Source organism: Mustela erminea, chromosome 1 (genome assembly GCF_009829155.1).
Source record: "Mustela erminea isolate mMusErm1 chromosome 1, mMusErm1.Pri, whole genome shotgun sequence".
Taxonomy (NCBI): Eukaryota; Metazoa; Chordata; class Mammalia; order Carnivora; family Mustelidae; genus Mustela; species Mustela erminea.
Window position 1 is genome coordinate 90,899,171 of NC_045614.1, and position 22,727 is coordinate 90,921,897.

The window sequence follows — 22,727 nt, forward strand, 5'->3', positions numbered from 1 at the left end:
CAATGAAGACATACAAATGGCTATCAGAGACATGAAAAAGTGTTCATCATCACTAGCCATCAGGGAGATTCAAATTAAAACCATATTGAGATACCACCTGACACCAGTTAGAATGGCCAAAATTAGCACGAAAGGAAACAATGTGTTGGAGAGGATGTAGAGAAAGGGGAACCTTCTTACACTGTTGGTGGGAATGCAAGTTGGTGCAGCCACTTTGGAGAACAGTGTGGAGATTCCTCAAGAAATTAAAAATAGAGCTTCCCTATGACCCTGCAATTGCACTCCTGGTATTTACCCCAAAGATACAGATGTAGTGAAAAGAAGGGCCATCTGTACCCCAATGTTTAAAGCAGCAATGGCCATGGTCGCCAAACTGTGGAAAGAACCAAGATGCCCTTCAACGGACAAATGGATAAGGAAGATGTGGTCCATAGACACTATAGAGTATTATGCCTCCATCAGAAAGGACGAATACCCAACTTTTGTAGCAACATGGACGGGACTGAAGAGATTATGCTGAGTGAAATAAGTCAAACAGAGAGAGTCAATTATCATATGGTTTCATTTATTTGTGGAGCATAACAAATAACAAGGAGGACAAGGGGAGATGGAGAGGAGAAGGGAGTTGAGGGAAATTGGAAGGGGAGGTGCACCATGAGAGACTATGGATTCTGAAAAACAATCTGAGGGTTTTGAAGGGGCAGGGGGTGGGAAGTTGGGGGAACCAGGTGGTGGGTATTAGGGAAGGCATGGATTACATGGAGCACTGGGTATGGTGCAAAAATGATGAATACTGTTACGCTGAAAAAAAAATAAAAAATTAAAAAAAAATCCCCCTCAAAAGAGTGAAAATAATCTCTTTAAATGTTCAAGAAAATATTTAGTTGTGTCAACTGCTGGGTGTGTGTTTTTGTGTGTGTGACTTGGTGTTGGACTGAGAGAGACAATTTTTCATAGATAACTTGCTTAAATGTGGACAAGAATTAGTACAGGTTAGCAGCACTAGGTTGTAGAACTCTGAAGTAGAAGGCACTAGGAGGGGCAGAGTGGTATCCCTCTGGGTGCCGTTCTGATTAGTTGAAGTTGGAGACTAGTAACGCTGTTGAGGAGTCTGAGGCCACATCCACGTTCAGGAGATTATTACTAATAGCCAACATTTATTTAGCACCTCCTACACACCAAATATTCCTTAAGCACTTACATTATTTGATTAACTCATTAACTTGTAAGAGACAAGTACTTGTATTGCCATTATTCCATTTTACAGATGAGAAAACTGTGCAGTCATTTATTGAATACTTTCCAAGGGCCAAATTGTCCAAGTTTACATAAGTAGTAAGTGAAAGAACTGGGATTTGGTCCTAGAGTCTACTCATAATCACTAGATAGAGTTGAATGGTATGATTGATTGCAGGAGGAAGGAATGGGATATCATGCATTTTCACCCTCTCGTTCTGGTCTTTTCCTCTGGTCTTTTCCCCTTCAGTGATCCTCCTCCCCCTTTCACATCTAGTCAAATTAAACTATTTTCTCATCACCAGTGTTCTACACTCTTGTATGGGTAATTGCCAGTCCTGGAGTGCCCAGCCTCTAGCCCTTTGCAGGCTAACTCCTACTAGTTCTTTGGAATTCTGGTGCATCACTTCTTACAGAAAAATCTTCCCTGATTTTATCAATCAGAATTGGTGCTCCTTCTATGTGATCTCTTATGAGCCTCACTTACAACATAACACTCTTTATTGTGAATTGTTATGGCTTATTTCTCTTAAAATTAGCTAAAAGAAGAGGACATTTAGTGTTTTTATTGAGTGAATGAGAATCTGATGCCTTCACCTGTTGGCTCCAAACTGTTGGTATTGTTTTGTCAAAGTTATCTGCTCCCAGGTTCATTTTTGTAATTGTAAATAAAACACAGGTGTTAGACCAGTTGAAATTTCCAGCTCTGTTATCTTTTTTCTTCTATAAGTTTGGGAACTTGCAAATATTCAGTAAAAATTTTACCCATTTACATTTGTTTTCTATTATATGCATACAATATGGTATTTCTTTCTGTAAACAATTGTCTCTCTTTTGTAGCTAAGCTTGTGAAGTGTGATACTTTCATCGAAAACAATTTATTGGGAAAAATACATGGGCACTTTGTATTAAAATTTTTACTTCTTAAGTTGTGGTATGGAGAAGCATATCATATCAATGTGTATGTTATTATATACACATGTTTTAGGTATGATTATTTTATAAAAAATAAAAAAGAATATGTTCTTTATGTATAACAAACTGTAGAATGAATTATAGAATAAATCCTATAAAGAATATAAAAAAAATGAACTTGTCTAAAAAAATGTCCAGGGAGTTTGGTTAAATCTGTACAGAGTTACACTGAATGGAGAAACGACAACAACAACAACAACAACAAGGCACCAGTTATTAAAACACAGATACAATATATATAAAATGTTATCCTGACCAGTTATATATGAGAGATGGAGACTAGAATCTTGGGTAATATTGGATCTTCATGAATTAAATCAATTACGTTTAGAGAAGCTAATTATTGATAGTGAGATTAAAACATAATTAGCAGGGGCGCCTGGGTGGCTCGGTTGGTTAAGTCACTGCCTTGAGCTCAGGTCATGATCCTGGAGTCCTGGGATCGAGTCATGCATTAGGCTCCCTCTCCGCAGGGAGGCTGCTTCTCCCTCTGACCCTCTCCTCTCTCATTCTCTCTTTCTCTCTCTCTCAAATAAATAAATATTTAAAAACATAATTAGCAGTTATAAAGTAGTCTATAGGCGTTCTGATCATTAATGGATCAATGGGTAGATTCCTAGAGACTTGGACGTTTTCATTTTATTTCTTTTTGGGTAAACCTAAATTTCTTTCTAAGCAGTTTCTGGGGAGTAATGGGGAGGACACTTACTTAAGTTAACTCATGATTTAAATCAGATAAACACATATCCATTTCCTGAGATAGGATAACCAATTTATGTATGTGAGGCAGGCAGACTGAGAAACAGAAAAATGAATGACAGTCTCAATGTTCTTTTTTCAAATTCTTAACCTCAAGCAAGAATTTCTGTTTCTTGTTGCCTTTTTTTTTGTAATGATGACAGTCACAAAGAGAAAAATAAATGCTTTTTTTCTTGTTAAAAATTCACATTATTCACGCTAGTTGAAAACTGTCCTTATTTTACTCAGTAGATAAAGCTACAGGTTTACAAGGCGAGAAAAATTTCTCCCCCATTGGAATGCTGTGAAATATATTTTTAGAAGTGTCAGAGCAGGAGGAAATCTAGTTTGCTGGCCCCTACATTAGGCTTCCATTTTTCTGATGTGACAAATAAAGTCACTTTTGAGCAAGGTGATTCTTTTTGGCACAGTGTTCTGAAGGGACCTCACTAATTCTTTTATTTATTTTTTTTCTCACTAATTCTTTTAAAAACTAGGTCATACCCCACTACTGCAAATATCACTCCAGAGAAAAACTCCATGCAACAAAAGTTCTCTAAGATCCAGTCAGTAATCTCTTTATTTCACAAAATGACAGAATTTGGCAAAAACCCAGGAAAAAGAATCAAGAATCTTTTGGGATTCTTTAAAATAAAATAAGACTTATTTAGTTAGCATGTCAAGCTAAACTAATAGTACATCTATTTTACTTGAGGGTTTGCCTATAATGTATATTTTCAGGAGGTACCACTTGGACTCAAATGTAACTTAGTGCAGCTTCAGAATTGTTACAGGAGAGGCTAAAGGAAGTTCAGGATGGGGGCTGCTGGGAATCTGCATTTTAACAAGTACTCCAGGTGATTCTGTTGCACTTTGGGGCAACATCAGAGATTAACTCTTAATAATGCTCACAAAGAAATTTGCTTTTAGCTAAGAAGAGCATAAAACACGTGACGATATTAACAGAGTTGATTGGTTCAGTGTGGCTAAAAGGTGATAGGTTCTTTTTAAAAAAAATATTTAGTTAATCAACTGGAATTAAACGTAGTTGTGGACATTGCTTTTCAATTTGTTCCACTCAATAGACTTGAGTATCTATTACAGGTGATAAAAAGAATCTATTCTCACAAATTATGTGGCAACTTTCCTCTTGTTAGAGTATTTATGTCAGAAGTGATTTGTGTTGTAGATTTGGTTCCCCCTTGTTAAAGAATGAGTCCATCAACATGGAAGCTTATGCCAGTTTTCTCAAGCAAGGCTAGATACAAACCACCTGTAGATCTTTTAGACTTATAATTGCTGTGGCTACGCTCCTTACCCCAGTCAGAGTCGCTATGCACAGTGCCCAAAAATCCATTTCCTTGAAAGATTTAGTGTGTAGCCAGACTTGAGATACAGTGGTTTAATGATAGCAAAAGAAATTTTGAGGCTTTTAAATAGATTCTTCTTGATTAGATATTTCTTTATGCCTGATATACCCATAACCATTGTTGTGCTAGGTTCAATGTATTGGCTGTAACTCTGGATTTTGTGCTAAGCCATCTCTGATACAGACACTGTGATAAGCATTGTGTAAGACTGCTAAAGGGGTTTCACTTCTGGAGTTGATAAGCCAGAGAGGCCCAAGACACACTGAAAGGTGAAGTTTTCTCTAAGATGCAGTTTGATCATCTTGATGAATAAGGTAGAAAACAGGTTGAAGCATTGTCATACCACCTGGTCAGTAAAGCTGGGGAAAGAAGGTTTTGGGGAATTTAGCACTTAGGCATTTTAATCACCTTGGTACACACTACAGGCTAAGTAATATGAGCTTGACTATGCTGAAGAACAAAGGTTCTGGCTGGCAGGTCTGAACAGATTTATGGTTAGGTCAAGTTCTGAGAGATGGCAGAGACAATGGACTTCCTGACTTCCTGACTTCTACCCGCTGGTATTACAGACAGAAGGACGTCTGGGCAATTTTAAAGACTCCTAAGTTAGGTTATTTTACAACCTTCCTGACATGCCTGAATTGTTCAAGATGTTGAGAGGTATATCTCCCTGCATGCTTTTCCTATATGTTTCTTCCTGAGCTTGCTTGTATAGTTCTAAGAATGTAAATTTCCAGAAGGCAAAAATTACTTACATTGCTTTCTGACCAAGGGTCTAGCACAGTGCCACTGAGACACAAATGATAAATACTTCAGAATGAAAATAAACCTAGTGTTCTTTACAACTTCTAGTTCCCATATTCCAACCATCAAGTTGGCAGAGATTACTGCTCCATAAACCAAGGGTAGGCGATGGAGGAATTAAACGCACTTCCCCTCAGCCGGTGCCCAAACACCCCATGTTTACTCAGTCCCTGGAATGCTTTCCATCACCGAAGGAAAGAAAAGAAAAGGTCAAGAAACTTTTAGATAACATAGAACAAGGGCTAAACCATTTTCTGACAGGTGCCCTTAAAATCTTGCTGTTCGAAGCGTGGTCTCCAGATCAGGAGAATCATCACCATCTGGAGCTTGTTAGAGAGGCAGAATCTCAGGTTTCCATTCCAGATTTACTGGATCAGAATACTCCTTTTAACAAGATACCCAGGTGATTGCTGTTAATATTTAGAATTTCAAGTATCAATAGAGGTATTCATTCATTCATTGAGCAAAAACAGCTCTGGAAAACAGATTCAGCCCTTTGTGCCCGCTTCGCACTGGCTCGGCTCGGTAGCAACCGAACCCCCAGGGACATCGGAGCGGGTGCTGCCGAGGGCAATTTGGCGATTGGCTGGTCAGACCACGTGACCGGCGCCGGGCCTCTCTTGTTACCGGATTGGCTCTCGTGGATTCTGACGGACAGGGCTGGGGCGGGCCAGAGCCCGGACGGAGAGGCGCGCGCGGGGGCGCGAAGCCACGAGAGCGCGAGTGCGCGTGCGCGAGCGGCGGGGCTTTCTCCGGAGCCGTCGGAGGGAGCCGGAGCGCTTTTCCTGAGGTAAGCGCCTCTGCGGGGCTGCCCCCTGCCCCTAGCGCGGCTGGTGGGGACTAGCCGGTTGGGCAGGGCTGGGCAGGGTAAAGGGGGAAGTCTGGGGTCCGCCCCGGGAGCTGTGCTTCGGGGAGGATGCAGACTCGCACTCAGCCACCCTGGTTGGGTGCCTCGGTTTCCCTTTTCCTAGCCTCACCACGGCGACGAGTCAGCCCGAAGGGAGTTGCCCATCTGGCAGCCTCGTCTCTGCCTTTGTTTCCCGCCTGGAGGGATGCTGGTATCGGCCCTCTCCTCAGGTAAAGGGTAAGCGTGGTGTGGCGGGGACATCAGTGGACTCCGGATCTGGGCTGGGGTCCGGGAGAGGATGGCTTTAATGCAGTGGGACCTGTCACATGTGAGAAGGAAGGAGAAAAAAAAATGTGTCACTTCAGCCAAGCCGCGGGACTCGAACTAATCCGGCGGCGAGCGATGCCGAATTCCTAGCGCAGCTGTGCGGGCGGGGGAGGGGGCCACAACCGGTGGACCGAGCCCAAGTGTTGCCCGTGGAAGGCTTCTCCGGACCTGCACGGGCGCTCTCACCCCAGAGTTGCATCGATACTGACGGCTTTTAGCCTGCCGAGGAAATCCAGATTTTCGTTAGGAGATGAAAAAAAAAATTTTTTTTAAGCAGTTGGGCACTGGTGTAAAGGAGCAGATCTAAATGAGAGGCTACAATAAGGAATTACAGTTAACAGCGAAACCGATGACTGGTAAATTGTGAGGAGGGAAATGCCTGCAGTGAGCTGCAGACCAGATCGTCACACAGATTCTCCTTTAAGAGGATAGGGGTTTAGGGGTGTCAGTGGGGGTCGGGTGGCCGTTATATCTGTAAACTGAGGTCTTCTGAGCTGCCGAAGAGAGTAATTATTTTGAGCCTGTTAATGGCCTGTAGGGAGGAGGGAAGGCATGGTGTAAATTAACACCTATTCAGACTCCCTTAATTCTTTGAAAAGTGCTGGTTTAAAGACCATTTGGATGCCAAAAACGGTTTGTGTGTTGGGGATGGACGATGTCTCCTTTAAGTCATAGTATAAAAAGGGAAGTTGTGTACAAGACATCTGCTTTTCTTCTCCATTTCCCTAGACCTATAATAGCAAGGGCGTACTGTATATCTTATCATAAAATGTTAAAAGTCCCTTCAGTTTTCCACTAATTTGTTGGCTGTATCTGGTAGTTTACTTGGTAAGAAATGGTTTGTCTGTCATTAGGAAGATTTTACCGTATGCTGGAGTTTCACTGTAATCTATTTAGAACTTATTCTGGTGTGAGATGGAGAAGAATCTATCTGATTCCTTGGAGACCTGCTGATATTCCTTCAAAGCCCTTTTATTACTCTTACCTTCCCACACACAAAGTTTCGTTTCCTTAGGAAACAATGTGATTTTTCAAACATTTAAGGCACACCTCATGCCTATGAAATGCCTACACTTGCTAAGAAATCAGTTTACTTGACAAGTTAAAACAAATTGAAGAAGGAACACTTAAATTCGTTAGGGGAATCAGAACATTTATCAGCTGTAGCAAATCAACTTTTTGATGGTTTTCTGATGTGAATGAAAGTAAAGTTGCAACGCTTTTTAGGAATGTAACAAATGACCCTATTAAAGTGAATATAGATTGTTACCCCATAGATTGGAATGTAAAGTAAATTAGTGGGAATAATTCAATTTACCAATGATTGTTTTTTAAGATGGCATGTGATGGAGGGAAGGAAAAGGAATTCTGAAAGTGGGGTAGGTAGTATAGTTTGAAAAGATACGCTTTTATGTTTAGAAAAATGTCATTTTTATATAAATTATGTAAAGATCATAGTACATTTATGTTTAGCCTTTGGAAGAGAGATAGGTTTTAAATTTATAGGTTTATACAGGGGAAAAGAGAAAGATTGGCTGGCTTAATTCATCTTGAGGGAAGCAGTGTACCTCAGTGACCGACAAGACAAGGTTTTATTTTCTGGTTCAGTGAAAGCCCACTAGTGTTGCTTTCGAAACAACAAGGAAATCATGTCATTTCTGTCCTCTGGGTCAGAACAGAGAGGATGGAGAGCAAATGAGAGAGATTAGAGTCCGACCTGCATACCTAAGCAATAGTGTCCTTTGAGCGGGATCTGTGTCACATTGTGTAAATATAAGAGCCTTCATATTGAGATTGGTCTGAGCACCTTCCCTAAGATGCATGCTATGAGATAAAGCTGGATAATGCTGCCACAGGTGGGGGCATGAGTGAGATCATCTGATACAGAAGTACTGGGGGAAGAGGAGAGCCAGGAAGTGTTCAATTCAATGAGGTTCTGCTGCTTGCCTTTGGGGACTTAAAGGAGGCATTTCCAGGCAGAGCTCATTATTGACTAGCCTGGTTGGGCTTTGTATGGCTTCCATAGGTGCTGCCCTTCATGTGGAGACTCCTGCGGAGGTTCCATTTCTCAGGTTGTAAGCATCAGTTATGTTTGTTATATGCTCTAGAAAAGAAAGGCTCACAAAGACACAATCTAGCCTGCCATTCTTCCCGTCTTTGGCTCCTGTCACCCACAGGCTTCCAGAAATAATTTGTGCCCTCCCTACCAGTAGATGGCACTGCTGTCTCTGAAATTCCTGGAGGAGATGAAACAGAGCTGGCAAAGCAGTGGTGTGTACCCTCCAGATTTAGAAAGGCTATCAGCTACCCCCCTCCAAAAAGGTTCTAAAAACCAGAAGTGTTTATATTAGGTAGAAATAATATGTATTGGGGAGTTGAGGAATGGGTACAATTACTTTCCTGGTTGTGTATAGGGGGAAAGGCAGAGGGTAAACTGACAAGCATTGTATCATAGGTTTTTAAAAACTCTTGGGATACATGTTGGTTAATTGAACATGAGGTTGAAATCCAGATTCAATCATAATTCACAACAATTTCATAGTTCTAATTCTTTGCACGTAAAGCTAGTCTACACATGACAGGACTATGGAAATATACGTGTGACTTTTAAACCCGATAAATATCCAGTAATTACATGCTCTGAAGGTAGTGGTGAGAGTACTAGTAAAAGCAGTGCTTGTTGTTACTGTACTGCAGGGCTGTCAAGATAGGTCCAAGTTATTCCGAATCAGTTTCTTCTAAAACTTGGAAATTACCGAGAAGTATTTTAAGGTTTTCTTAGCGAATGTGGTCCTTTCAAGATTATGGTATTTAAAATCTTGAATTTTGGTTTTATTAAGTTTGTTAGCCAGAGTTTACTTATCTATTCCTCTCTTTTGGAATAGCTGTTCTTTCTTTGTTATTGACTGTTTTTTGAGATGGAATTTGTAGCCCCGGTATTTGAAGGTGAGTGCTGTTGCCAGTGAAGTTACAATGTATATGAGAACCTCAGTTTTGACCCTGCCTGAGCTAGAGGATGCTGCCTCTGGGTATCATTACCCCAGTCACCTGCTTCCTCGTGCAGTTCACTCTCTATGGCTCAGCTTATTCGAGGTTTATTTCTGTCTCCAAGAGAACTGATGATCTGGTTTTTTACTACCAATGCTGAATCCTAAAATCCTGCTGGTGCTAGATGGCAGTAGTTACCACAGTCCATTAATATCGCCTCATTATGTGACCTCAAATAAATCTTTGCCTTTCTGAAACTCCGTTTTCTTGCCTCATCACTGGGATTGCTAACGTGATACATGTCTATTAAAATCTCGTTCAAGTCTTATTCTGTGGCAGGGTGACTCTTGTAAGGTATTTCTGAAGCCTCTGAAAAATTCTCATCTAGAAGGCAATTTCATATTGTGAGCCTAGGGCAAAAAGAAATCTCAATAATATTTCTTTCCAGAGAAATGATTATGTATTGTCTTAAAATCTTAATTCACAATCTGAGGGGTTTGAAGTGGCGGGGGGGGTGGGAGGTTGGGGTACCTATAGAGGGCACGGATTGCATGGAGCACTGGGTGTGGTGAAAAAATAATGAATACTGTTATGCTGAAAATAAATAATAAAAAAAAATCCTAATAATTCAGAGTTGGAAGAAACCCTATAGGTGGTTTAACTCAACTTTTTCATTTTATAGGCAGTTTCGGCTCAGAACTGACTGACCAAGCTAACAGAGCTAGTTAGTGGTAGAGAACTTGTTAGAGAATTAGGAGCCAAGCTCTTAATCCTCTCCATCTTTCCTTCTTCAATGCTGCCTTTCTCCACTTGCCATCAGGACTCAGAATATGCTGTATCTATAGGGCTGGAGCCAAAGAAAATTCTGAGTAATTCCTTAATGTATCATTTTAAAGCCACAGCATGAATAATGTTGAGTTTGGCTAGAGATTCAAGGTCAGGCTTTTCTTTGCAGCTTGTTCTTCACTGACTGATCCTGTACACAATTCTTTATGTACATCTTGGGGTTTTAAAACTTTTTGGATACTGTTTCCTAGAAGAAAATAAAACTTTCATTATCCTAGAAGTGTCCCTTACCAATGGGATGTTCTTATATTAGGTTCATGGAACTCTGAGTGCTGCATGGAAAGATGTCTATATAATAGGCTTCTTTTGTAATCTTATAACATTTAACACATTATTCTGAGGAGGAGTTTCTTCAACTTCAACAGACTGCCAAAGCTGGGTGGGGGGTGGTGAGGGAAGTAGAATTCATGGCACAAAAATAGGGTAGAAATTCTAGAGTCTAGAATAGGTTGTGGAAAATTGCCAGGATGGGAGAGTTTTTGAGGAGCTGAAGACACTATAGTGCATGAGGGTTGGGGGTAGAGTATAGAAGTAAAACTATGAAAGTTCTTAGAAAGTTTTAGCTTTATTAAAGTGTTTAAAATAGCTCACTAAAGGAAGATGCTAATAGTATTTTATTCATTTTAAATTAATAATGGATATGCAAATATTGATTTCCATTTATCATTGCTTGCCCAGTAAGTACTCTTTCATGATTTCACCAAAAACACTTCCATATTCATGTCCCTTCATTGAAGATGACATGCATTGTAAGAGCCTCCTTTCTTCACCAATCTGCTTTGATTTCCAGATAGTTAGTGCTTTTCTGACTTGTGATTTGGTGGGTTGACTCCTGTTTTTCACTTCTGAGGTCCTTCATTGCACTGTTTTTTACTGTAAGCTCCTAGGGCTCACCATGATCTGAGGTGCAAAAATAGCATACATGTTAGGGATAAAAATCTTGATGTTCTTTTCTTTGTCCTCAAGATTTATCATAGAAACTTCTGCTTCTTGGTTAATTATTTCCTTTTCCTTTTCTTTTCTTTTTTTCTTTCTTTCTTTTTTTTTCTTTTTTTGTTTTTTTGTTTTTTTTTAAGGTTCTTTTCTTTGTCCTCAGGATTTATCATAGAAACTTCTGCTTCTTGGTTAATTATTTTATTTTTCTTTTCTTTTTTTAAAGATTATTTATTTATTTATTTGACGCAGAGAGAGAGAGAGATCACAAGTATGCAGAGAGGCAGGTAGAGAGAGAGAGGGGAAGCAGGCTCCCCGCTGAGCAGAGAGCCCAATGTGGGGCCTGATCCCAGGACCCTGGGATTATGACCTGAGCTGAAGGCAGAGGCTTTAACCCACTGAGCCACCCAGGCACCCTCTTTTTCTTTTTCTTTGTCTTTACTATTTGTCCTCCAAATAGTAGTAACTCAAAGTTTTTATATATTGAAAATATTTTTGGTTTTGCCAGAGCATATACAGAAGTTAATTTATGTTCAAGTCCTGTTTTGGACATGTGAAACACAACTTTGGTGGCAATCACTACATTATGAAGAACATCTGCTTAAAAATCTGATGTCTTTTCTGTGTCACCTTTTGTGCCATAGTGACCCAAACTGGTGAATGCTATCTTCTGATCCCTTTTGGGTATGGGCCAGATTAGTATTTGTTCTTGCTTTAGCAGAAGAAAATTACCCTTTTCAGAAGGCTGTCAATTGAGTTTAATAGAAAAAAAGTCAAAATTTCTGCATTCTATTCCAGTACACTAATTTATTGTGAGATTTTGGGGGCATTATTGGCATCTGAGTTTATATCTTTGTCTAGAAAATAAGAGAGAAGAGTAACCAAGACTTAAATTCTTTCCATTTCTAGAAATCTGACTATATGAAATATGGTACCTAGACTATTTCCTAAAAGCGCTGGCTAGTTGGGAATTATAATCAAATTTGGTGCCAAGATAATTCTTTGTATCTGAAAATTACTTTCTGGTTTACAAAAATATTCTCTATTTCCTTTTTACTTAATGTGTGGTCAGAGAACAGCAGCATTGGTATCATCTGGGAGCTTGTGAGAAATGCAGATTCTCAGGCTTCACTCAGGATCTACTGAATTAGAATGCATCTCATCAAGATTTCCAGGTGCTATGTGTGCACATTAAAGTCTAGAAGTGCGGCTTAGTCTCATTTGGAGTTTCACATTAACCTTGTGAGGGAAGAGGTATTTTACAGATAAAATATCAGGGAACAGAGATTTGTTAAGTAATTAAGTCAAGGTTATTGTGCTACTGTCTTACCCAGAACGTTGTACCAAATATAATGTTGTCATCTTGGTTGGTCTGGAGCAGCCTTGTATGATAGATAATAACTGTTAGCTGCCCAGCAGCACATGGTCTTAGGTGTGGCTGTGTTACTCATTCTAGCCAATAAAATGTGAGTGGAAGTGGAAGGGTGTTGCAAGCCACTTCCAGAAAAAAAACACACAGGGAATACCATGTGAGTTTCCATGTTGTTTTCCACTTCTGGCTGATTGGAATGGAGAAGATTCCTAGGGCAAGTTTAGAAATCAAGTTTTAAGAAAGGTGGCAAAACTTACATTAGCCTGGGTACCTGGATCACTGTGTCAGTGAGGGCCACTCCACTGACTGACCAACCCGTTTACCTGTTCAGTATGTATATGGGAGCCAGAAATAAATTTTTGTTGAGCTTGAGCCATTATATGTATTTGGGTCTATGTGTCAAGCACTTAGACCACACACAAATTCACTTGAGCAGTGCCTCTGGACTTCAAGTTGTGGGTCTTCACTCATTTATTTATTTTTTTTTTGGCAGTTGGTGATCGGTCAGTGGTGGTCCAACATGCAGAAGTGACTGAGTGGTGAAAAACAGCAGAGCTGATGGGTCATGAGGATGTAAGTGCATTGGAAGGCTCTCACACCCTTTACTCCAGGGTAAGTCAAAGGCATTCTCTGCCATTGTTTTTCTGATTTTACTAAGTCCTAGAGGCTCTGGCCTCACTAGCCTGTTAGAGTCAGTGCAATGAAGTTGTCTGTCTTTTAAAGTTTCGCAAAGCCTTTATTGATTCAACTTATAGACACTGTACTAATTAACAATTTTGAAGAGAAAATTCATCAAAGTGATGGGATGGAAACTCTGCATGGAAATCTCAAAGAGGAATTTTCAGTGAATTTGAATGGGTTTGATTTACACAGAGGAGCTTTTCTGACATTATGAGTAGAGAAGGGAATAAGGCCTGACTGCATTTTTCCTGTAGCCTTATCTTACTGTTAGCTCTGTTGGCATATATTCCCCTCTCCCAGAACCTTCCTATAACATGGCTTACTTTGCCTAACTTTTCCTTCATTAATCATTTATATTTTTTTCCAGGAAAGAAACAGCTTACTAGAGAGTTGATTCCCATTTTTGTGGATAATAGTAGTAGCAAACATGATTCTGCCTGTTCCATTTTATTTTATCTAGTGTCACTGGAAGCTACACGTCTGTTCACTCCTGTCTATTTGCAGTCCTTGGTATAATGAATGTGGGCATTGGGAGCATTATAATCAAAGCTGGCTTTGGATTTTCATTTGTGCTGAAGATTTTTGAGACCAGAGGGAGAAATTTACTATTTGGAATGCACTTGTCAGAATGCAAGTAGAGGTCCAGGAAGGATGGGTTGAAAGGACATCATAACCTTTCTGAGCTTCCTGGCTTTAAGAGCTTAAACTGAAATCAGACTCCTTGAAGAGAAAATTGTATTTAATATGGATCTAAGTAGAGCTAAGGATGGTTAGGAAAGAGAGATAGAGGTTTAAAAAAATGGTACTTAGCTGAAAAGCTGGATGGAGGGTTTTAAGCATCTCCGTTCAGTATTGTGGAGCCCTTGGCAGATAATGTCCCATTACCCAGGCTCATACAGAAGGTACCCAGAAAGGCTGATGTCCTTCAGTGCCTCACATGGCTCAGTAATGAGTACAATTTACTGAACAAAATAGACAATTAGGGACTGTAGATCTCTGGAGATTACCATAAGCATACATCATTACTGCTCTGGAGTGATGCACATGCTTAGAGATAAGGAAAGCAGAGAAAAGGCACCTGCAAAGCTCACGAACAACTGAAGAGTCCGGGTAAGCAGCAATACAGATCATAGCTCAGGACCTGGAGGTTGCTAGTGCAGGGACCTGGTATTTGCTAGGTTTTCTCATTAAAGGAAAGAAGGCAGCCTTTGCTAGCTGTCCTCATTTTCCTCTATGACTCCCATATATTTTGTATGTTTAAAGTAACTAAGAAATATAGAATGCCAGAAATAACACTTATTGGCATGTTTCTGTGTAAATACTATACAAGGATCAGACTGTAGAGGGAGCCATTCTTTTTTTTTTTTTTGGTGTGTATTTCCATTTATTTCATATCTGAATTCACAGAGACCATCAGGCTTCATAGGGAGGGTCTTGGGAAGGAGCTGGATCTTGTGGCAGGGCTGAGAAGATGACGGGGTTCAGCTCTTTTCCTCCTACTTCTGTGGCTGGATGCCTCTCATCGCTCAGTGAGTGGGTCACACCTAGGCAGCTCTAGATGTCTGCAACGTGCCTGTGGATCAGGAACTCTGAGAAGGAGTGGCTCACAGTGTTGAAGCACAGACGTTCTCTGCACACTCGGACAATAAGGACTAATTCGAACTAGAGGGAGCCATTCTTTATTGATTAGGGGGCAAAGGAAAGTCATGCTAGATTTCCCAGAGGAGCAGGAGTTCTCATTCTTGGCACTGTTGGCTTTCTGAGCCAGGCAGTTCTTCGTGGTGGGGGCTGTCCTCTGCACTGTAGCCTGTTTTGGCAGGGTCCTTGGCTTCTACCCTTTAGATTTCAGTAGTACTCCCCCCAGTTAAAAATGTCTCTGGGGGCAGAGACAAACCACCGATTGTCTCCTGGGGGCAGGAAATTGCCTGATTGAGAACCACTGCTAAAGTAGTACACTGAAGGGATTAAATTTTGCTGAGTTTTTCTGGGACTGTATTTTAACCATTTAGCCTCATTTTGCTAGTTTCCCTACCTGCAAATGAGACACAGAATTAATAACTCTGTACCTAAGGAAGTGATGTATATAGTACTGTATGACTACATGGGGGCTCTGTAAAGGTTAAGAAACATTATCTGTTTCCCCAAATTTCCAGGTCCCAAGGATATCTCTTGTGCAGGTATTAGCTGAGGAATATTGGGAGTTTGAAGAAGAGCAGATGATTAGTGGTAGGGGAAATAATGAACAGTACTGGATTCTGATTTTATCTGAAAGCTTTATGCCCTATTCATTGCAGCAAAATATTCTGAATGAAGGCTTTCTTCTGGAAAGTTAAGAGGGAGTGAAGGAGGCAGAAAGAAGGTTATTGAGAAGAAAAGTGAAGGAAATTGCTTTTTTTAAAAGTTTAAATTTAAATATAGTTGACACAGAATGTTATGTTAGTTTCAGGTGTACAACATACTGATTCAACTTCTTTAGATGTTCTGCTGTGCTCACCACAAAAGTAGTTCCCATCTGTCACCATACAATGCTATTACTATATCATTGACTATATTCCCTATGCTGTGCCTTTTATTCCTGTGACTTATTCCATAGCTAGAAGCCTGTACCTCCCTCTCCCCTTCACCCATTTATGCCCATCCAACCACCTCCCTCCCCTCTGGCAGTTTGTTCTCTTTGTTTATAGGTCTGGTTCTGCTTTGTTTATTCACTTGTTTTGTGTTTTAGATTTCACATATGAGTGAAATTATAGGGTATTTGTCTTTCTTAGTCTAACTTATTTTCCTCAATAATTAATCCATGTTGTCATGAGTGACAAGATTTCACTTTTTTATGGCTGTGTGATATTCCCGTGTGTGTGTGTGTGTGTGTGTGTACACATACCACATCTAAGAAATTGTTTTTGAGGGGGTAATCTCTTAATGTTAAAATGACTGGTGTGTAAGTATACCAAAGAATGTAAGTAATCCTCAAAGGAAATCCAAATCAAAACCATGATGCGATATCACCTCACATCTGCTAAAATGTCTAAAATTAATAACTCAGAAAACAGCCATGTCTGTGAGGATGTGGAGAAAGGGGACCCCTTTTTCACTGTTGGTGGGAATGCAAACTGGTGCAGCCACTCTGGAAAATAGTATGGAAAGTCCTCAAAACATTAAAAATAGAACTGCCCTATGACCCAGCAATTGTACTACTAGGTATCTATTCAAAGGATACAAAAATGATGATGTAGCAGGCACATGTACCCCAATGTTTATAGCAGCACTATCAACAACAGCCAAATTATGGAAAAAGCCCAAATGTCTGTTGGCTGATGAATGGATGAGGAAGATGTGGTATATATGTATGATGGAATATTATGTGGCCATCAAAAAGAATGAAATTTTGCCTTTTGAAACAACGTAGGCGGAACTAGAGTGTATTAGGCTGAGCAAAGTAAGTCAGACAAATACCATATGATTCACTTATGTGAAGTTTAAGAAACAAAACAGATGAGCATAGGGGAAGGGAAGGACAAGTAAGATTAAAAAAAGAGGGAGATAAACCATAAAAGACTTAAGTAGAGAACAAACTGAGGGTTACTGGAGTAGAGATGTCTGGGAGGATGGGATAAATGGGTGATGGTCATTAAGGAGGGCACTTGTGATGAGCCCTGAGTGTTACACATAAGTGATGAATCACTGTGTGTGTGTATTTATATTTATATTTACATTTATATTTTAAGATTTTATTCATTCACTTGACAGCGTGAGAGAGTACAGGCAGTGAGAGCAGCAGAGGGAGAGGGAGAAGCAGGCTCCCTACTGAGGAGGGAGCCCCATGCAGGGCTCGATCCCAGGACCCTGAGATCATGACCTGGACCAAAGGCAGATGCTTAACCAGCTGAGCCATCCAGGAACTCCTGAATCACTCTATTTTATTCCTGAAACCAATACTACACTGTATGCAGCTAATTTGAATTTAAATTGACAAAAAAAGTAACTCTCAAAAGAAATCTACTACCAACTGACTGCTGATCCTAGAACAGTTTTGCTGGTAATACAATACACAAGAATGTTTGGAGAAACATTTTTATTCTAGAACATTTTTATTTCTGTTTCTCCTTTGGGAGTATGGATAGGGTTTATCTTTAATTGTATGCCTTTTGAGTGATAGGTAAAAGGTTTTAATATAACATGTTCTTTTGTTACTTTTAGAACTCTTGTTGAAATGGTGAAAGAGGCAGTAACCCTCACCTAGACCTGAAGAAATTACATTATTCTAACAGAAAGCCTTATTTTGAATCTAAGATAGGGTCAGTACAGGAATTAGGGGTAGACTGTCCTGGCAGCTTTGAGTTCAGCCTTGCTGTGTTTCTGGTCCCTGTAATTGTTAGACACACCACAGAATTTTCAACAAGTAAGACCTTCAGGTGATTCTGATGGATGCTTAAATTTGAAAAGCACTGCTCTTGTCGTTTCTGATGTTGTGAAATCTTATGAATTGTGTCTGTGTGGCAGGGAGGACACCAAGAAAGTATTTTTCCAGGTGGTCAGAAGATATGTAAGATTTTTGTGTGTGTGTGATAACCTCTTAGATCATTTTCCCAAATCATGGTCTAAGCCTTTTCCTGCCTTGTTCAATATAGTAGCCACTAACCACATGTATCTATTTTTATTTAAATTAACATTAAACTAGAAATTCAGTCCTTCATTTGCACTAGCAACATTTCAAGTGCTTCATTGCCACATGTAGTTGATACCATATTGGACAGTGCAGACACAGGCTATGTCCATAATGCCAGGAATTTTTACTGGGCATAGAGCTTTAGTCTGTAAGGACCCTATTTGTTGGAAACTCTTATTTTTAGTGATAGTGTGCTCTTCTTATAACAAGACATTGCCTCATTTAAAACAATTGTGTTTTGTACTTTATCTTGAGGAGCTTTTAAGTCTGTGAGTGTATCTTGCTGAAGTTTTTTACCTTGCTGTTTAATCTCTCTTACAGAAAGTGCCATGGGCTTGTCTCTCTGACATAATTGAGTATACTACCTCTAAAATATTTGCCCTTTAACCCAAGGTTTCTGAGCTGTCTCTTTCCATTTGGTCTCTCCACATCCTGACCCTCAGTGGTGAAGCTTCTTTGTGTAGGATGTCTCTTTTGATACTGCCTAGAGCTTAATAAAGAGTCTGGGAGAGTGGCAAGAGAATTTTCACCTTTGCTTCTGCCAAGCCCCAGTGTGCCTCAAAAAAGTGTTTCATAAGATGAACCTCTAGGGAGTTATGCCCTGAAGAATTAGTCTCTAAAGCAAATTTTCAAAAGACATATTACAGCACAAATTTAATACTTAAGCCATTTAGCAACATGGAAGGATTTGCAGTTGATAATGAATTTTAGGAATGTGGAAGAATTTTCAGTTGATATTATCTATTACTATTACCAATATTAGTTGTCCAGAAACTATCATAATTAGAACAAATAAAAAGATGTGGAAATAAAGACAGTTTTTTAAAAGATCTAATTTAAATCTAACTGAGCCCAAGATTGTTTTGTAGAGGGAATAAGAGTGGGGAGTGTGCCATGAGTAGTATTGTTGGAGGTGAGGGGAAGGAGGTCAACAGGGCTTGAGATTGATCCTTAGACAACCCTTACTTGACTGCTTCACTTCTGGTGGAATGCATTGCTTGTTCTCTTGCTGCCATTCTCTCTTTGGTTTGCCTTTCTTTCCTGCTTTTTGGAGAGGGCTCAGTGTTTCTCAAGGAAAGTACTATTAGCATTTTGATAGAATGATTCATCATTGTATGGAACTTTTCTGTCCATTCATGTCCATTAGAGGATGTTTAGTATCCCAGGTCACTAACTGCTCATATTACTCTAACCAAGTCAGTGAGTCAACCAACATGTCCTTTCACTCCCATTTCCAAATATCTGTGATTAAAAATATCTGGCTGATAGATAGAGGAGTGTCTTTTTTGGGGGAGGGAGGAGTAATTAGTTGGGAAGATACAGGAGCTTTGTGGGGGCTGGCTCATTAATTTTTGATATAACCTGACATTTTCCCAGTGCTGGAATAGCTTTGGGAGTCCACTTTATCCTGTAGGGATTGGAAGAATCAGATTTTGCCAATGCAAAAATTGACCTTTGAGCCTTGAAATCGACTCAGAAATCACACAGGAGAATCTTTCAGTGCCACAGAAAATGGAGAGACTACTGAAGCTCCCATATGATACCAGGTTTTCAATCTCAACTCACTGTAGCTAAATCTTCCACATCTGCTTGAAAATAAATTGTCTACATGTGGCAACAGAAAAAAAGATCCAACAGTAATTAAAAAGCAAGCCAAGGGAGAGGCTTTGTTAGCCATTTCCTTTCTTTCAGTGATGGCAAGTATTAGCAAAGTAGTCCCTAAATTTGTGAGGTTATATGTAGGCTATCAAATGGGATATCTAAGATTGTGTTATGGTTAGTAAAGGGAAAGGAACACTTTGAGTCCTTTTGTTGTGCGGCCCATATAAATGTCTCTGATAATAAGAATAGAAACTTGTTCAAATTACCTTAAGAAATGGAAGGCTTAAGGATGCATGAGAAAATAAAACAATGTCAGACATGTATCAAGTTGGGAAGAATTCCAGGGGTCTTTCAGAATGAGAAGGAGTTATAGTTTGGTCAGTTCTCACAGAGGTAGGACCTAACTCAGTACAAGGAAGATTGTTTCTGATCTATTGCAACTCCAGGATGTGTCTGTACTACCAGTGGTTGGTCAATTCATATTCTACTTCTTGATCCTACTTCTTGACCCTTGACTTGTGACATGCACAACATTTCAATTTTGGCTTCTCTCCTCATGTATTTCTGTTCCTGTTTTTTCCTTTTTGTCCCCACAACCTAACTGGTGATCTGTGTACAGACCAAGAAGAAAAGGAATAGGATACTTCTGAAGTAACTATCATCCCTACTGGTTGAATCTCTTTTACAGAAATCTTAGGGGTACTGATGCCCTCTCTTGGTCCAAACAGCTATAGCCTGGGATGCTTGCCTCAGTAATGACGGTGGTCCTGGCAGTTTCTCTAGAAAGGAGCAATGGTGGGGTGTGGGGTGACAACATGAGCTCTCTAGCATTAGGGCCCTGAATTCTTAACCCCTAGAATCAGGATAAATAGTATTTGTGGGTTATGTGTATAATAAGAATTGGAAGATTATTTGGGAAGCTTACATGTTCAGTAGCAATTGTGAAAAAAGTCTGAATCCATTCTTTTGGGAAGATTGGCTGCATCCCAGTGAGATAGGTAGGGAAATTGCTGGGCTAGATGATTGGAAAATGAAGAGTTGTATTTTCCATATGGATATCTTATTTTTTGCATCTGTCAAATGTGATTTTCTCAGCCACCCATGTATCCCACAGGAATAATAGCTAGGTGGCTGTCTAAATGTTGAACGACGTTTTGACATCTTTGACAACTGTTGTTCAACATCTGAGTTTGTAAGATTCCAGTTCCACAAAGGAAAATGACTTGGCTTATGACTCTGAAAATAAATTCCATATAGATGCTATCAAAGCAGATTTAATGTTTTGTGTTTTGTGCTTTTACCACTGATCTTGGAGAATTAATTTGATTCAAACCAATGATTGTGACTCTGCAAGGTAATGCATTCTCATAATCACAGAAGGCTCTGTCCTTACTGAAAGTTCTGTGTCAGGGTAATAATGAAGGTTCTGGCTCCATGGACCACTACAGCTGTGAGTGGTGCAATCTATGGCAGCACAAACAGACCATTCGTTCATGGAATTCATTTAAGGCTCTCATACCTCTCAAGTAGCTAGAGCATGGTGGTACCACGTATGGACAGTCAGTATTTCCTTAGATGCAACTTTTGTTGAAAGCAGCAGAAGAGGAGTTCAGCAGAGCTTCTGCAACTGTTGATTGAGAAAAGAATATGGTCTATTATTGAAAGGTGATCGGGATCAGGTTTCTCACCCAGCTGCTGACTGAGATAAAAAGAGCAAAGATGAATCATTTGCTGCAGTTTCTCCTATTCTAACTCTTTGAAGATCCCTCTCTATCCTATCTATTGAAAAAAAAATTTTAATGGAAAGGAGAAGGGAAAAATATAGAATTATATACATACTCATTTTTTTTAAACAGGAAGATTTATATTAGATACCACATATTGCCAGATTAAAATCTTTAATTTTAAAGAAGTACTAATCTTACAGTGTAAGCTAAGGTAACCCAAATTTGTGCATATGCAATTTTTTACAAAAATTAAATCGTAATTCTGATAGAATCAGGAATTAATTTGCAGCCCCTCCATGAAGATTCTGTAGCAACAGTAAAGCCCTCTCCCTCTGGGGTGTAAAGAGATTTTGAAGGATGGCCAGGAGCCAGGATCCTGAGTCCTGAAATTTTTGTCCTACTACTCCTTGTGAGTGGTAAATGTGCACAGGGGTAAGGACTGTGAGCGCAGATGCTTGAGGGCAGGGTTGCAACCTCTAGTCTTGCTGAACCCTCCTGTCCTTCCTGTGAGCCACAGAAATGGTCCACAGAAATTGATCCTTCTCTACATTTTCCCTCCTGAGCCCCTCATTGCATGTTGGCCTTCACCTTTCTAAGAAGTAAAGCTGTGGCTGAAGTAAATGTCCTCAAACATGTCACATTGTTTACAGCACACCCCCTTAGAGGGGGCTTTGTGAACAAGGAAGAAGACAGGCACTTGTTTCTCTTAGCTATCAAAAGCTGTCCCTTTTCTATGGGAAAGAAGACTTACTGGATCACTTCTGAAATTTTTCATTATTTGCACTGGTAAAGCCTTAAACAGTTGGACATTATTTAGGGATTTCCAACTTAGAAAGTTAGGTTTTTACTTGGAGATACCAAAATTCCATGTTAGTACAGTGCTTGATTTTAAATATTTTTTTCTTTCTGGTGTTTCTACAAATCCCTTTTCTTAATGCCTTGTTTAGATTCTTTAGACTCTTTCTCCCCTTTTTAGATTTTTCTCTGATTTCCAAAGTTCTGTGGTTCCCAACTGGCTGCTGGACAAGGTTCTTAAGTAGGCATCAAGGCTGTCCCTGTCTGACTCCAACTTTCTGACTTTATTTCTACTCTTTCTATGCATAAACTTCTCCTAATTCACACTGGTCCTTAGTCCCATTCTCTCCCCTCTGCATAGAATGCCCTTTTTTTTTTTTCTTCTGTGACCATTTGGTTTGGTAGTATTGATAGATCTTTGGCTTAGTACTGAATCTGTATACCCATCCTGTCTATAACAGTTTTTAGAATTGTGACTTTGGGCAAAATACTTGATTTCTGTTAGCCTCCATTTTATTTTAGGATGGGATTTATAATACTACCTTACAGTATGATTATGAGCATGGTACTTGGGGTGCTTTTCCACCTGTGTCCTCTTTTCTGCCTTTCTAACAGACTTCTACATGTAGGCTCATTACACGTGCTTGCTGATTAAGTTATTGAACATCCTAGTAGAGCTGATCTCCAACACAATTCTTGATTAGCCATACTTACCACTTCCATACCTTCTCTAACTACATCTTTCTTTGATAAAAGCCCCAGTACTCCTAGCCCTAACAGCACACACCTAAAGATATATTCTCCTCCCTCCCCTTGGGAC

At 39.8% G+C, this 22,727-nt stretch overlaps 1 protein-coding gene across 3 annotated transcripts in view; it reads left to right on the forward strand.

Annotated features, from left to right (window-relative positions):
* Nucleotides 1-5,804: 5,804 nt before the first annotated feature.
* The window catches only part of TMEM108 (transmembrane protein 108), a 373,441-nt gene continuing 356,518 nt past the window's right edge, over nt 5,805-22,727 (forward strand). For 2 of the 3 annotated variants that reach the window (XM_032333290.1, XM_032333300.1), the window contains exons 1-2: nt 5,805-5,913; nt 12,930-13,048. The gene's annotated coding sequence lies outside the window, so the exon portion shown is untranslated. Of the gene's footprint in view, nt 5,914-6,094; nt 6,201-12,929; nt 13,049-22,727 lie in introns of all 3 variants that reach the window. The other variant, XM_032333307.1, reaches the window with a different exon arrangement.